Below are 13,498 nucleotides of genomic sequence, written 5' to 3' on the forward strand. Positions count from 1 at the left end.
GTTCTGAAGAGCTCAGTGACTTTAAGTGTGGTACTGTGATAGGATGCCACCTTTGCAATAAGTCAGTTCGTATAATTTTATCCCTGCTGGATATTCCACGGTGAACTGTAAGTGATATTATTAGAAAGATGAAGCGTTTAGGAACAACAGCAACTCAGCCACGAAGCGAAAGACCACAAAAAATTCACAGAGCGGGGTCAACGACTGCTAAGGCAAATGGTGCATAAAAGTCGCCAGCGTTCTGCTGATTCCATAGCTGAAGAGTTCCGCACTTCCACTGGCATTAATGTAAGCACAAAAACTGTGCGGCTGGAGATTAATGGAATGGGTTTGCATGGCCGAGCAGCTGCATGCAAGCCTCACATTGCAAAGACCAATGTCAAGGTTCGGATGGAGTAGTGTAAAGCACACCGACACTAGACTGTGGAGTAGAAGAAACTTCTTCTGTGGGGTGATGAATCATGCTTCTCTGTTTGGCAGTCAGATGGGCGAGTCTGGGTTTGGCAGATGCCAGTAGAACGTTACCTGCCTGACTGCATTATGACAACTGGGAAGTTTGGTGGAGGGAAGATAATGGTATGGGGCTGCTTTTCAGGGTTTGAGGCCCTTTATCTCCAGTAAAGGGCAATCTTAATGCTTCAGCATGCCAAGTCATTTTGGACAATGCTATGCTTCCAACTTTGTGGCAATGGTTTGGGGAAGGCCCTTTTCTATTTCAACAAAACTGTGCCTCAGTGCACAAAGCAAGGACTACAAAGACATGGTTTGATGAGTTTGGTGTGGAAGAATTTGATTGGGCCGTACAGAGCCCTGATCTCAACCCCATCAAACACTTTTCGAATGGACTGGAATGGAGATGGAGCCAGGCCTTCTCGTCCAACATCAGTGCCTGACCTCATAAATGCTCTACAGAATGAATGAGCACATATTCCCACAGAAACACTCCAACATATTGTGGAAAGCCTTCCAAGAAGAGTGGAAGCTGTTATTCCTACAAAAGGGGGACTAACTCCATAATAAAGTATATGTATTTGAATACAATGTCGTTACAGTTCCTGTTGGTGTAATGGTCAAATGTGCGAATACTTTTCTCCATATAGTGTATATATTGTGGAAGAGGGGATAGTTTGCCGTGGTCCAAGGGCCAGAGTGGGGCGCGTCCACCAATGTTTTCTGGATGTCTGGGTGGACGGCTTTGTTTTGGCAGTCCTGTCAGATCCCACTTCTGACACCACTCTGTAAGAATTAGCAAATGAGTGACTACTTACTCCGGACTTCTTAACCAGTTGCTGTTTTATTTTGTCACAACAACACCCTAACACAATCGTTAAATGTTCCACGGCTTCCTGACACTAGCTAAGCTCACCAGCGCCAGCTATCGTCCGGCTGCTATTCAGTGTCGAAAGCCCCACCCACCATATCCCACAATCCTTTTATTCTCAACAAACACACCTCAGCAATCACACCTATGTCATGCACCTGTGAGTAATATCCTTCCTTAAGTAACAGCATGATTCTTAACCCTGTCTGCACATTTCCCTGGCGGACGGGTCACACTCTGGCTCTTGGACCATGACAAACTACCCCATTTTCCACAGTATATAGATCAGTGTCTATTTTTAAGGAAAATGTCCCCTTGAACTCCATTTTGTATTGCAATAGGGCATATTTTGGAAATTTAAATATGTGTTTGTTGTGCTGTATGTATTCGCTGTTTCTGTTTCCTATACATTTAACTAGACTGTAACCCCTGTGGAACAAAAATCTTCTTTATATCTCTCCAATGGTAGCTTGACTTCATAGGATTGTATATTTCTTGCTGTACTGTATAGTAAAGTAGTACATACCAAGTGGCACTACAGGAATAAACATATACATAAATACATGCATAAACACATATATACATATGCACTGTGCTTAAAAAAAAATAATTGGTTGCTGATTTAGTACTAACTTCAACTTGAACAATCCCTGTTGCCCTAGGTCAGGCCAGGACAACCTGTGACTCTCTAGAGCCCCAGCATGCTAGTATTTGTATAAAATGGTCAACATTTCAACTTGTTTCAATTCAATTCAGTCCGACTTACACAAAATAGCTGCTGGAATCTGCTAGTCCCAGATGACTAGTGGTTCTCTCCTCTTTCACTCCTTCTGCCCCTCTTTAAGGCATGTGGGATAAAAGTATATTGATTAATATTGTTTTACCGTGCGATTGCGATCAGTACGCCACGTGTTATGACACAATCGCACGATAAATAATGCACGCATACACTTACACTTACAAATTCCCTTGTACATTGTTCATTTTATAACAGTTCCAACCCACAGTCGTTTATGAGCAGATGTTTTTGAATTTATAGTTATATATAATAATGGTAAGAAGCACTTTATTGAGATCTAAGGTTCAGGTTACAGGAAACACATCATGTTTGGTGTCATTCTAATCCCCTATTTATCCTTAGTGATCTGGTTCCATCAGCTATGAGATCTCACTTTGTGTATGCTAGTTATGGAATATAGGGTATTAGTGATCAGAATGGTATTGTGTGTATAATGTAAATAGACCAGTTTGAACTACCTTTCGGTGGGAAGATTAGTATGCATCTGATTGGAGAGCTGACCCCCACCCTTGGAGGGTGTCGTTTGAACTGACCTATGAACAACACTATACTGGAATCTGAACCTATGGAAACATGCCAAGTCATCTGTATTATATTTACTGTAACACCAAATGTATATATATATTGCTTTCTGGAATCAGCTTACAGTCTCTTTGACCACAGACTTCAGGATTGAATGACTGTAAACTGGATCCAACAGGGCGCAGCGTATGTAACGGCTGTACTTATTTATTTAATTGTTATTGTTTTGCTTTTGCTAATAAATCGCTTTGTGAGTTGGAACCACACAAATCACATCGACAATGATTATTGGTAAACGATAAAATAACTTTAATAGAAGTGATATCCTTTTCCAACTGGGGGCACTGCATTGCCTGGTAACAGCTCAAGGAAAATGTAGAATGAAAGCGTGTTCATGAATCTGGTGATGGGTTGCTGATGCTTATAGCAGCTATAGAAATTATTATATTAAGTATTATATATTATCACAGATCGCTGTGGGTCTCTCTGTGTATGCATGACCTGACTTGCCAATTCAATAATGCGGACTAGTGTTTCCAGTACCACGCTCAATGACAAAAAATAGATTAAAATATATATATATATATATATATATATATATATATATATATATATATACTAAAAAAATAGAAAAAAAATAATTTTATTAATATATTCCAATTAGAAAAGAAAGCTTTATTTAAATAGTAAAAATGATCCTCTGCTAATGCCATGCTGAGTTGGCGATAGCGCCAGGAGGACTGTGGCAATACATGAACCACTCTTGTCTTTGTTAAGACAACGGTGAAGCAGAGAGACCAAGGGAAAGCTGTTGCTGGCGATACCTGTCAATGGCCAGGAAATTTTGATAAATAGGCTTATTAAGTTTTGTGTAGGTTTAGATTCAGTACTTCTCTGAAGAGGTGCACCAGGCCTGTGGCACATTTCAGGCACTAGGCCTGTGTATCAGTAGTGGACACAAGGTTTGTGGCACCAAGTAGGATATTGTAGGGCCCTTATTTCTCTATTGGTCACAGTAACACACATTATACAGGAATAGTCTGTGTTTTAAGATAATTTAGGCACTAGGCCTGTGAAGACAAACCTTGGCACTAGGTCTGGCATCAATAGGAAGTAGCTCTGTCACTGAGAGACTGTGCCCAGTCTGATCCCACTTGCCCGCTGAATCCCTGGTGGCCATTTTGTAGTGATCTCATGTTTAAACATACATAAACTATATTATGACCCGCACACATAGACCCAACTTCTAATAAAGTATGTATATATTTGTTATCAAGATAATGTTTTGTAAATTGCTGACGAATATTTGAGGTATCTTTATTATTTTGAATGAATTGGATAAAAGCTGATACAGAAATAATAATGGGAAATTGCATTTTTTTATTTATGATTAATTATCCTCATGTAATATCCATAAATAAAAAGAATTTTGGTACCAAACGGAAAGCCCCATTTGTTCTGAAAAACAAAAACGAATGACATAAACTTCTCTTTGGTAATGAAAAATTAAAAATCAACTCTCTGCAAAACCAATGCAATGGAAAAATGGAAGTGGTAACTTGAGGTGCAAAATCAGCACACACCTCTAACCTTCAAAGGTTTAGACTATTAAGTCTGAGCTTCCTTTTTTTTTTGGACCCATGAAATTTTAACCGAACAATTCACTTGAATAAAGATATTCCTTCTTCACATCAAAGAGTATTATGTCTTCCTTATATACCAGGTGGCTGAGGTAAACCCGTTCTATCCAGACTCTGTTACTATTATGTTTTTATTATCCTTTATTCGTAGTGTGCCACAAATGGTTTGCAGCATTGTACAGAGGGCAAACAAGCAAACGAAACAGTACATGGTATTACAATATAGATAGATACACGTGTGAAGACAATGGAGGAGGTGTAGGTGAGCAGTCATTGGTAATGAAAAGAGGGGGGGACAAGAGGGAAAAAGTTTACGGTGAGCTCAGAGTAAATACCCCTTTTGCCTCTTAATTAAAATATCCTCGACAGAAACTACTTGATACATCTAGCTCCATTTCTCTTTTATTCAGGCATTGTGTGTAGTATAGTTTCTATGTCACTTCTTTTGCATCTGTGTATGATTCATTCTGGTTAAGTTCCTCCCCTTAAAAACATCTACAAATATCTATGTATGTATCTATGATTGTATCTATGAATTTATGAAACTCATTAGATATTATGGGCCTGATTCATTAAGGAAAGTAAAGCAAAAAAAAACGGAGTAACTTTGCACCTTGGCAAAACCATGTTGCTTTGAAGGGGGAGGTAAATTTAAAATGTGATGGCAGATTTATTGTTGGGGTAAGTCATGTTCTAGATCAACTTTTTTTTTTTTTAAAGCGTAAAAATAAAGCTATCAAGTATTTGTGTGCTACATGAAAAAGAAGCCAGTATTTGACTTATGTACAAAATAATAAACTAGTTTGCACCCCTTGCATTGTAACATGGTTTTGTCCAGGAGAAAACTTACTCATTTTTTTTGCCTAACTTTCCTTAATGAATCAGGCACTATGTGTCCACTCTCTATACCTGTTGTTAGTTAGCTATAAGTTAGACCTGTAACTTGTAGTGGTAAATTTGCCTGGCAATGATCCACTGAGATGTAACAAGGAATGTGACTGGCATTCTATTTTAATATCACTCTGTACGCAGGAAAGGCCTAGATCTTGCAGGAGGAGGTCAGGCTTGTCATACCTGGAGATAATCCTATTAATTTTCCAAGGAATGCAGACTCTTAAATTCAGCGGGATGTAATGAAATTGAATTTAAATGACTGAAAGTGTACAGCCTTGGTTATATAAAGAGCTTGACTGCACGAGCCAGAACGCCAGGGGCAAAGCAATGGAATGTAAAATAATTTCTTCTCCGACAAGAAATCAATAACCTAAAGGGACAACGTGATTAAATAATACTATGCAAAAATGGCTTCTGCTACGTCAGTCCCAAAGGCTTCCCAAAGTCTAATTCTTCTGTTGTTTACTGTTTACATTTGTAAATTAGAAATATAATTCATATTCTGGGAGGTTCAATGTACACAGCCCTGAATATTGATTAAATATTGACTGAATACAACCATAGCTGAGAATATAATGTGGAACACTTTATACAAAAGTAGGACACTACCCACAGAAGTCACCTCAGAGTTCGAAGCTGAACCTTTATCTCCAAACAAAAGAGTACCTCCTAACTGTCCCTATTTCAGTGGGACAGTCCCAATTTTAGGGCTGTGTCCCGCGGGTGGGAATGTTGTAGAAAATGAGGTATGTAATTGGCAACCTAGTGCTTTACAACCTAGGCAATGCTCTGGGGACAACGGCCACGCCCCCATCATGACGTTGCCACACCCCCTGTCCCATTGCTGGGGACTGACATGTTGGGAGGTTTAAAAATTGAGAGGAAATAATTGTCTTTAGTGCACTAGTAGTCTCTGAATGTCAATTATTCTGACTGTTTATTGTGAATTTCAACTATTATGTTAAAAATTTACTTGTATTCATAATATTTATAACTATAATGATAAAAACAGCCAAATAAAGTGATATTGTGAATTAAAGTGATATTAAAATCTGCTGAGTGTACCTTATTATCCCTTTATTCGTATTGTTCCTAATAATTTGTATTTGAGATAAGACTATCTGTTGTCTCACTTAATTATTTATAACTGTTGTCTGGACTTTATTTCCCACACTTATCAATGTTGTAATAGTTTTAATACATCTCTCACTGTTATAATGATGTGGGATAGGTATCGTTCAGAGATTGATACAGTGTTTATTAGACTTAGAGGGAAATTTATCAAGCTGCGGGTGTGATAAAGTGTAGGACCTGCATATAATGAGGTGCCCTTGATGCTGGGATGCAGGTTTAAATATTTTGATCAAAATATGAACTAATACCTCATGTTTTCATTTTTGCTAGATATACACAGTTATACAGCGTTAAGGATAAGCGCTGACAACTGTCTTTTTTGTTTTGTATAACTTAGGCACTGTATCAGTCTCTGGACAATACCTATCCCACATCGTTATAATAATGAGAGATGTATTAAAATTATTACAACATTGCTAAGTGTGGCAAATAAAGTCCAGACAACAGTTATAAATAATTAAGTGAGGCAACAGATAGTCTTATCTCAAAAACCATTTATTAGGAACAATACAAATTAAGGGATAATAAGGTACACTCAGCAGATTTTAATATCACTGTAATTCACAACATCAATTTCTTATTTTACTGTTTTTATCATTATAATTTTAAACATTATGAACAAAAGTTAATTTTTAACATAATAGTGGAGATTCACAATTAACGGTCAGAAAAAATCAGAGACTACTCGTGCACCATGTTAAAGCCCATTCTTTTTTCTCAATTTCTGTACATAATCTAATTTTGGCAGGTAGCACCTCAATAAATTAAGAAGTAATAATTATATAATGGTATCTGCAAAAGCATAAACAAATGGACAATAAACATATAATTTGATTATTGAGTAACAGTGTCTTCATACAGAGCTTGCACAACAATACGCTTTATCATGTTGGGAGGGATGCAAAAGGACTTCATTTTTCCAGAAACTCTCAAAAAAGCAGAAGATAGGACTCTTCTGAGCCGAAAAATGCACAGCGGGCACATGTGCTGGATTGCACATACTCAGAAGAGGTCAATGCTCTGCTATTTTGAGAGCAGAGTGAGTGGATTTTAGAGTGGAATCCCTGGGCACTTGTTTAAATTTTGCAGTAGGGCACAGTAATGCCTGTTCTACTGTCAATGTCAGAGTCTTGCCACCAGTTAGCAAAAGACTTTACTACTCTTAGAGACGAGATAAGAAGAGCATCACACACTGCACAGTCACCAGTCTCATTGGGTAAGCTGCCAAAGCAACAGATAGAGCTTCTACATAAACAAAGTTATAATACTAGTAAGGAAGGTCGTCAGTCTGTCAGACAAGGTAGCAAGACAATTAGAGGGGAGAGCCAATTCCATGGAAGTATTTGCTACATCCAGACATTAGCCTGCCAAGGCTCCTGTACAAGCACTACCATTAAGCAAACTTAAGTGGCTGACTAGGGCACTAAAGGTTAGGGGGTACCTAAAACAGTGAATGTGTGTCATCATGTCACCCATCCATTGTTTTTAATGCTCCCACACACGGAGCACTGGCCATTGACATAAAGGAGAAGCTGCCAGCAGCTTCTTACATGTGAACTTCTACAGTGAGAGCTTGGAGCCTGGTTATAGTCACAGTATGACTGACAGTCTGAGAAACAGATAATGCTGTGCCCACCTCCTGCTGGTCAATGTAAGAGGTTACAGGAGTGGAGATGCAACGTCTGAGGATGGTGGCGTCACTTCCGAGTGGGCAGATCACTGTCTAGACCATCCATGTACAGAGTCAATCTAGGTAGCCAGATACTAGCACAGAGGAGAAGAAGAATAAGATACCAATACAGAGTGAAGTAGAGGCACCAGATACACCACAGAGATCCATGTAGAATCCAGGAGAGTCTCAGCTGTCTACTGCCAGTCCTGTTTCTTTGTTGTTATGACAGGGTCCAGGTTCTGATATCCCTTCACCACTGCGCCACACGGAGAGGAGAGTCACTGGAATTGCATTGCTATTCTATTCTTCTATTCTCTTTATTGTCCATTTTACTGTCAAATTTATTTAACTGTTGACATTGCTGTTGTATTGTATTATCCAACGTGTATCCTATTCAGGGGCTGCCTGGTTTTTAAACTTTTTATATACACTGTATACACACGAATATATACATGACAAATACACACAGTGATGGAACAGTATAAATCCTTGAACATTCTGCTAGTATGCAGTACACATCCAATGATAGAATTCTACCACCTACCTGTAAGAAATGGTACTGCACCTGTGCTCTTTACCATGACCTTAGTTGTTTAGTTAAATGTCCCTTGAGTGTAATGTCTGTAAGTCATTTTAGTACTGTGACTATAGAGATATATACAATATAAATTCCAACCTGCTATTTTTAATAAACAGTCATTAATTCAAAACGACCAATTTCCTTTACAAAATGTAAGCTTATTTAAGTCTTATAATGCTTTATTTGATATATAGATAGAGATAGACAGAGATAGACAGATAGAGATAGAGATAGATATATAATATGGTTTGTGGTGGAAAACGCAAACAATCCTTCTCTGTTATACTCAATGAGCCCTTGTCACATTGTGAAGGACACAAAAACGAGTACACTCAAGGGATTTCTTGGCATAAAGAAGTCTCTTCCAAGATTATTGGGTGAAACGAGAACTGCACCATTCCTAGTGCCCATTCATTGTGTGAGGGCTAGTAGGAACTCTGGATGAGCTTTAAATGTTCTTCTGTTAAACTCGGAGGGGAAGGAGCAGCGGGGTCAACAACTATTATTATAACCTGCTTCCTCTGATAATTTCTTCATTATATGTACTATAAATAAATAATACCTAAAGTCATGTCTGTTTATGCGAGGAAGCATCTGAGGAAGATCACCAAGAGGATCTTGCAGGTTTCATAATCTGTTTTTCATAATGCACTTTATTTTTCATAACAGGCATTCTTCCAGACATTCTCTGCTCAGTCACATGACTGACGTTTGTTTGAAACAAACAGTATTGTTCTATTGATCCTACTCTGTTCCTGTTACAGATTCACATGGCACAGATATTGTGTTAGCTTTCATCTCCATCTAGTGGTAGAAGAAAATAGAAAATGTATCAAAACAGCTTTTTCTATTACTGAGAACAAATGTAGCAATTGTTAGATTTGCCTAAAAATAGAGCTGCAGAAAGGACAGGATAATTCATTCGGGACTTCAGTATTGTAGAAAGGGATTGGAATCAAGGAAACTGTTCTCATTTATTCTGATAATCAAGTTGCACAATGATTTAAAGTATTAAAAAATAATGATTACACATTACAGATTTATAGAGAAACCTGCAATATTTTTGGATAAATTCATTGGCAAGTTACTATCTATAATGACAGTGCTGTTACTATAAAGTAAGGTTGCACAAACTTTTCTGAACCGAAGACCAAATTGTGATATGTCACTACTTTGACAGTGGTCACAATGAAACATGACTTGCTTAAAAGAGTATAATAAAAATAAATTATTACAGGAAAAGGACAACGTCTCTGCAGTGATGTCATACCTCCTCAGATTGCTGAAGAGTTTCCCTCACATCTGTAACACCTTTATCCTTCCCAAACTTTCCCCTTTAACTTCACATCTTCACCTCACATATTTCCCCATACACCTCTATTGTAACACCCACACCCACCTCTGTAGTAACACATCTCCTGCACTCTGTAGTAACATATCTCATGCGCTCTGTAGTAACACATCTCTTCCCCATCCCTCCTCTATATCACATTCCCCTGTGCTCTTTAGTAACACATCTCTTCCCCATTCCTCCCCTGTATCACATTCCCCTGCACTCTGTAGTAACACATCTCTTCCCCATCCCTCCTCTCTAACATATTCTCCTGCGCTCTGTAGTAACACATCTCTTCCCCATCCCTCCTCTCTAACATATTCTCCTGCGCTCTGTAGTAACACATCTCTTCCCCATCCCTCCTCTCTAACATATTCCCCTGCGTTCTGTAATAACACATCTCTTCCCCATCCCACCCCAGTAACACATCTCTTCCCCATCCCTCTCCAGTAACACATCTCTTCCCCATCCCTCCTCTGTAACACATTCCCCTGTGCTTTGTAGTAACACATCTCTTCCCCATCCCTCCTTTGTAAGATGTGGAGAGGTGTCCCGCGGATGAGGTGCCCGTGAAGAGGGCGAAGAAGGAAGCTACTCACCATTCCAGCGGTGAGTATTCTCTCCTTACAGGTCCCGGTGGTAGCGGGCAAGTGAGCCAATCTGGGCTCACTTCCCGCTGCTGGCCAATCAATGGCCGGACAGGCGAGCCAATCCTGGCTCGCCTCCAGTCTCTTGAACTTTTGGCGCCATCATCGCGAGCCAATCAGTGCCAATGATGTCTGCACGCCACAGCTTGATAAGCCGCTGGGCTTTGCCATCTTGGAAGTACAGTCCGGCGGTGGAGCGAGACGGACATCGCTGGAGTGGTGCAAGAAGATAAGAATACGCAGCAAGAGAAGCCCATCGGAAAGAAGAAAGAAGACGACGGGATCAAGACAAAGAAGAGCTCGTCGGCGGGAACCCCCGTCAAGAAAACAGCGAGAAACCAGCGCCGAAGCAGAGAAGAGGGGCCTCCGGCTGGAGGGTCTGGAAGAACCGAAGATGGCGAGGCAAGTGGAGTTTCCTGCGTGGAGCAGGTGAGTATAAAAATACTCATTTAGGTCGGACATAAGACCCGTAGGCATGTTCCGCACACTAGACCTGTGCAGCAGTTATGGGTTGCCACTGTAGGCGTTTATTAGGCACAAGGCCCCAAAGTCAGTCAGGGGGGGCACAAGGCCCCAGAGTCAGTCAGGGGGAGCACAAGGCCCCAGAGTCAGTCAGGGGGGCCACAAGTCCCCATAGTTAGTCTGGGGGGGGCACAAGGCCCCATAGTTAGAGAGAGCAGGGCACAAGGCCCCAGAGTTAGAGAGAGCAGGGCACAAGGCCCTAGCAGTAGCTTTTGGACACAAAGCCCAATAGGCAGTAGTAGCAGGGCACAATAGGGAGTCATCATCGTAAACTCGCGTCCGTGAGTATAGCCCGGCGAGGGCTGTTCCCGTGGTGCACTCACCTTGTGGAGCTACCCCTCCCATCTGTTCCCCTTTCCCTTACAGCAAAACGAGTGCCCGGCACACGAGAACAGGGGCCCTTTTCCCTTGTTGGCGTTTTGGGCTTTCGGACATCCCCCCCCCCCAACGGACCTTACATAACACATTCCCCTGCACTCTGTAGTAACATACTTCTTCTCCGTCACCCCTGTAGCTGTAGCACATATCCCCAGGGCCGTAACTAGGGCTGTCCGGTTGGGGTGACTGCCCAGGGCACAACGCTGAAGGGGGGGCTCAGTTTAGAAATGTTTTAGGTTCATTTGGTTAAAATTGAGGGCTAGGGGGCGGCAATTGTCTTTCTCGCCCCAGGTGCTAAAATTCTAAGTTATGGCTCTGCATATTCCCTGTATATTTTTTACCTGTCCTAAGCTCTGCAGTACATTCTCTTGCAACGAATGCATCAGAGTGCAACTGCTATATTCTGATTCGCTGTCTGACTTCACTGACTGGATCTTACTATGACTGCACGGGTGCGGACTGGGGAATAACCCACCCCCTCAGCCACATCAAGAATCAGTATAAATTATGGAACAAGACAAATACAGAGAGATAATATTTATTTATAATTTCTGTCCCAGCAGACTGGGTGCCCATGTATCTGCCATAATTATTGTGGATGCAAAAACTGTCCTTGTGTTACTCATGCGGCCCATGGGGTGTGTAACAGTGCTGTAAATAGACCACTATAAATGTACCAATTATTAATAATTAGAAGTAATTAGTACTAAACATGTGACCTTTGTTAAATTATAAAAAAAAACACTTATCTCAAAAGCACCGAGAATAGACTAGTCACTAGCCCATTCTTTTCACTAGATGTGTAAATATTAGGCAATCACTTGGTTTACTTATGTTTAGTCTCCAGGTTGATAAATGATAGTAACAGGTTGGTTTTGTCTGTAATACCCCATTCATACTGCACCAAAAACCCGGGTTTTTGCAGAGGCACGCTGAAAAACCCGGGTCTTGGTGCAGTATGAATAGTCCAACCACAAAATCCCGGGTCTAAAATCTCGGGACTTAGACCCGGGATTTTGCGAGGGGTAATTCCCGTGTTGGACCCCGCTCGCCTGCAGTATGAATGGTGCAACCCGTGTAATTCCCGGGTCTCACCATTCATACTGTAAAAAAAAAAATTGGGAAGTAAAAAAAAAAGATTTTAATTAATAAAAAATACAGAACAAATGTTTACTTAACTTATTTTCAGCCAGCGGTGTCTCCGGTGCGTTGCCGGCTGTCAGGGGGACCTCTGGGTACTAAAATGTTGTCATTTCTAATGGACTAGAAATGACGTCATTTTAGTACCCAGAGGTCCCCCTGACAGCCGGCAACGCACCGGAGACACCGCTGGCTGAAAATAAGTTAAGTACACATTTGTTTTGTATTTTTTAGTAATTAAAATCTTTTTTTTCACTTTTTTTTTTCTAAAACCCGGGTCGGGCAGGTGCAGTATGAACCCGCCCGACCCGGGATTCTTTTTATCTATACTGCCCTGTGCCCCGGCAATATCCCAGGTTAACAACCCGGGATATTGCCGGGGCGGCAGTATGAAAGTGGTATAACTGAGAGACATTATAAGTCATTGTGAATCACTTATTACATTTGCATCTGCAGTAAAAACCTGTAAACCTGAGGACAGACGCACGTTGCATTGTACATTCCACTGTTCCTTCCTTTTCTCTATTATTTTCAGAGAAAACACATTAATATATTAAACCTGATACCTAAAAAGTCTTCTGTGGCACCATCAATAGAAAATGACTCTAGGTGGAAGTCACCACGGCCTCCAAGAGAAATTTTCGGACCCTGATACAGCAACTTCTTGGGGCCCCTTTCAAAGCTCCAAAGGAGGCGTGGTCACAACAGGTAGGTGCTCCTCCCACTACACAGACACTTTGTTCTTGCTCCTCACTCTCTTGGCGCTTCTGGAAGTCACTATAACAAATTAACTTACCTAACTTGTAACCATCAATTCTTACTGCAAGAGAGTTTATAATCAATAAAAAATATATACATTGAATTTTGAATCCACTTTCTCTTTATTGATTAACTTGTGTGGAACAAAGACAAAAAT

This window comes from Mixophyes fleayi, chromosome 5, assembly GCF_038048845.1.
Source record: "Mixophyes fleayi isolate aMixFle1 chromosome 5, aMixFle1.hap1, whole genome shotgun sequence".
Lineage (NCBI taxonomy): Eukaryota > Metazoa > Chordata > Amphibia > Anura > Limnodynastidae > Mixophyes > Mixophyes fleayi.